The 4,470-nt window shown below is 39.5% G+C and overlaps 1 non-coding gene across 1 annotated transcript; it reads left to right on the top strand.

Moving 5' to 3' along the window:
• Window positions 1-3,321: 3,321 nt before the first annotated feature.
• TRNAA-UGC lies at window positions 3,322-3,394 on the top strand. Its single transcript has one exon. It is a non-coding gene; the product is annotated as a tRNA-Ala (tRNA).
• Window positions 3,395-4,470: the final 1,076 nt, after the last annotated feature.

Raw genomic sequence — 4,470 nt, 5'->3', positions numbered from 1 at the left:
TATTTGCAGCTTATACCTACTTAAAAAGAAAAAAAAAAAAAAAACTTGTCATTTAACTATACTGGAAGGTAGAGTCTGTTAAATGTCTTTAAGAAAAGTACAAGATGCTTCGGGAAACAGATGTCAGAGAACCTCGAGGCACCCACGCCTGGCTTCTCACACTGTCTCATTAAGCACTTGATGAGGAGTTTAAGCAAGGAGGCCTTAATAACCCCAGTAATCTCTTACTGGTTATCTCCCTGTTTTGCTTCCTGAAGCATCTATTCTGTTTCATTTCCCTTTCCTTTAAGGAGAAGCTTTGGTTCTGTGAACATGCGGTCTCTGCAGTGACCCCCCATGTGAAGGAAAGCAAAGACTGGCTAGAAACTCCCTGGATTCTTCAATCTGTGGCAAGCTTTGGGATAAAGTTTATGCCAAAAACCAAATGGCTAGTTTCATAATGATAGCTCTTAGCAGAGGGGCAGCAAACTTAGCAACCAATCACTACTGTTATAATTTCAAGACATAGAGACTTTTCTGATCCACAACCACACATTTTCCCATTTGGTTCATGGTTTCTTGGAGATGATGCACTTGGGGGGGTCAGCAGGTGTGGAGGTGTGCAGACCAAGCTGTCTCCATGGTGGCTTGGTGGAATGTCTGCTGTTTATGAATTGCAGGTCTGACAACCTGAAACTGAAGAACTTAACATCTCATGGGTTTCAAGGTGAGGTGTTAGCCACTTCAGAGTATTTCTTCCACCAGCTTCTTCCTGTCTGAAAATCTGAGGAAGTTTTATTTGGTTCACAATCTATCTTTGGCCGGTCTCTTGGTCAAGATTGTTAACTTTGTCAGCAATTGTTCAGATCCATCTTAATTCCTTTTTAAATATTTTTAATATATCTGATAACATAGAATCACCTATTTTTAATTTATTATCATAGTACTCATTATAATCACCTTTAGTCTAATAATAAATTACTATTACACTCAGTAATATGGTTGTTATAAGATGCATATATAAAAGCTTAGAGGTCTCCAAAATAGGTCAAACCCATTTTCTTAAAACTAAATCTAAATTGTGTTCTTCAACCAGTGTTTCTTGATTCCATTATTTCCCCTCCTCTATTTTATTACTCATGATGGAAATGTAGGAAGCTTTCTCACTCTTTACCCCTCCACCTCATGCCCCTACCTCAACATCAGTCATCAGGATCTATTGATTCCATCTCTCAAAACTCTTTTTATTTTTGACTTCTCACCAATCCATCCTCTGCAAGCTAGGCCAATCAACTATAACCACAGGCTTACTCATTGGTCCTTTAAATAGTTATTGACACTTTTATTTATTTTCCAACTTGCATCCAAAGTTAATCCTAGAAAAATCTCAAATCTTTTATTTCACTCCCCTACTTAAAATCCTTCAGTGGCTTTCCATATCTCTTATTATCTGTGTTTAATAGTCTAGTAGGCCCCAAACAACCTGAGGCCTGTCACCTCTTTGTTCTCTGTGACCTTTCTCGGCCTTGCATGCATGTCTTGGCCATACTGGCTGCTCCATGCTTTTTTTCATCTCAGGATATTTTCAAATATTGTTCACTTCCTGGAATATTCTCCAACCCTCCTATGTCCCCTTAACCAAGGTAACTCTTATTTACCCTGTAGATAACAGCTAAAATGTTCACTCAAGGAATAATTACTTCCTTCATCCATCCTATCCCCCAAACACACTCCCAGCTAAGCTTCGAGTTCTGTTTCTAAAGTATCCTGACTTCTTCCTTCCTAGATGAGTCAATTCACAATAGTAATCACTTGTTTACATCTGTGTTTCCTGCTGAGTGATTGAAGGTAGGGACCTTAATCCCTAGATTGCACAAATCTAGATGTGCAAGTAATAAAGCATTGCTTTGCTTTCTTTAAATTCACTTACAGCGAACACTGTTTAATCAACTTCATTCCAAATCCCAGCAATCTGGAGAGATTTTAATCCCAATAATTATCACAGTATTTTGTCCTCTTTTCCTTAGCGTCCTATAAAAATCCAGGTGAGGAGTCTTATTCTGTCTCAAGGCATTGCAGAGGCCCGTCCTATTTTTGGTACACACTGATTACCATGGAAAAGCTTATTTTCCCTTCTGACATTGTTGCACATGGACCCTATTTGCTTTGTGCCTCTCTCAAGGTCCAGGACTCTTTATGGGGAGTGGCAACTCCATGGTCTAGGACTGGAGTCTCTGGGTATACTTGGAGTCCTGCCACTGCCCAAGGAAAAGGAATAGGGCCATAGTACTGGCAGACCCAGCAGCGCTGCTCTCATCCCAGTCTGGGAAATCCCCAGTCAGTGACCCTGAAAGTACTCCTTTCTCCCCATTTCTCCACTCTCTATGAGCACAATCTTTCAGAAAGGGAGTTGCTTTCCATGTGTGAAACAGAATTGAGTGTTTGGGGTATAATCAGAGTTTAAATCAAACAGGCTTTAACAAATCATGTACTGCGGTACTTCAATAACCTTCCTTTCAAATGGACAACATATTTCCACTTCCCTCTGCCATAACTGAGATAAGCTTGGAAAGGAGATTTATTACCCTTGTTTATAAAGGCCAGACATAGGGAGAGAGCGGGGGCGGGGGGGGGGGGAGCGGAATGGGGAGAGATTGGAGTTAATTCTGACATAGTTCTTCAACAGGATTTCTTATTCTTCCAGAAGACATCCAGCAATTGGGCTATGCTGGCAGAAATTAAGTTCAATTCTCTATGGCCGCATATTGTCTAATACATGGTTGATGCTTAAGAATATCAAATAAAGAACAATCCTTTCCTGGGAATTGTGCTCTCCCCCAGCTATGAACATTAGGATTTTGCAAAATGAGTTTGTTTCTCTAGCACTGAAGCCAATCTGGACTTTGGCAAAGCACCTATCCTACAGGACTGATTCTTTTAAGAACAAGCCCCAAGCTCCCAGAAGCACATTTGCTCAAATGTAAGTGGGCTGCAATTCAAGTAATTTGCTCCCTAACTGCCTTGTGACAATCTTGTCTCTCTTCCCTTGTTCTTTCTCCAGCTTCCCTCCTGCTTTGGCCCCAAAGACTGTTGCATCATTTCATCTGCTTTTTTCAGAAACCTAGTTTTCTTTTCATATCCCATTTCTGGGCTCACATACTGCCTCCAAAGCCTACTATTTCCATTGACCGAAATCTTATAAAGAGTCCCCCATCTTGCGACAGATTCATATTCAGACCTCAAAGATATCCGTGGCCATTTAGTCCCACTTGATAAACCCTCACCCCAATCTTAAACTGGTTAGGCCACATAACTCTGTCTCAGAATCTAATGCTCATCTTATATTCCATGGTGTAGTGGTTAGCACATCTGCCTTGCATGCAGAAAATCCTGGGTTCAATTCCCAGTGGAATCACAAAATTGCCTTAGTTTCTATTCAAAAGGAATTTAGTGAACCCTGTCTCAGAATCTCAATCTTTATCAAAGAATTCTAATATTGGATTTCTAGTTTTAAAAGAATCCCAGGGTTGCAAAGTACAGGCCTAGCCTAATATATATACCTTGTCCATCATTCATATCTAATTTATTTCAATCACTGGGAAGCCAACTTCTTAAACCAATATATTCAGCTTTCTTTAAGTAGACTCCTTCATTTAATATTTAAGCTAGTGCAGGATCATTTTTTGTGGCACATACTCTGAAGACCAGGCAGGAAAAATGCTGTTATCCTTTTATTCTAGGAATACAGAACACATTTTTCTACAGGATGATTTAGGTGTTAATGAAAACATATGCACCCAGAGACATTAGTTTTAGTGATGAAAAACAAGTAAAGGCACATCTCCACCCTCTGCACCATAAGGAAGCTTTTTCTCAACGCAATTATGACAAGGAAATGCCCCAACTCACAGTTACCAGGTGAACAACACATTGCATAAGTCATATGATGAATGAGAACAAAATTAAGTCATAGAGCATTATTGGAGAGAAAAATAACATCAAAGGAGTATCCAACCACAAAAAATAGCCAAGGATGCTGCCATAGTCAGCATAGGCTAATGGGAATAGCAAGTCTAACAATTGTTGCTCATGTACATGGGTAGCATCTTCTACTCAATCCAGACCATCTGACCTGTCCGTACCTTCAGCCCTGTTACATCATCAGAAACAAATTCTAGCCTTTGCAATGGATTTTAAAATATTATAGCCTCATATTTGGATGTGACATTCGTTCAAGCTCTGACCTTTCTCCTAGAACACACATTCATAATTGCATCTGGGTAGTTTTCTTCTGCTCACTCAAATTTTACAGAAGCATGGCTTTTGAAGCCAAATGGGTATAAGTCCTAATCCTATTTCCACTATGGAAGTTTTAATATCTGGCCCCTTGCCTATAAAATAAAGATAAAATCTTTATTTGCAGAGTTTTACAAGCATTGACTGAGATAATAAATATAAAATGCCTGGCAGAGAGTCAAGTACATGGTAAAT

This window comes from Vulpes lagopus, chromosome 3, assembly GCF_018345385.1.
Source record: "Vulpes lagopus strain Blue_001 chromosome 3, ASM1834538v1, whole genome shotgun sequence".
NCBI classification, from domain to species: domain Eukaryota; kingdom Metazoa; phylum Chordata; class Mammalia; order Carnivora; family Canidae; genus Vulpes; species Vulpes lagopus.
The sequence above is the reverse complement of the archived record's forward strand: the minus strand, read 5'-3'. Positions and strand labels throughout refer to the sequence as shown.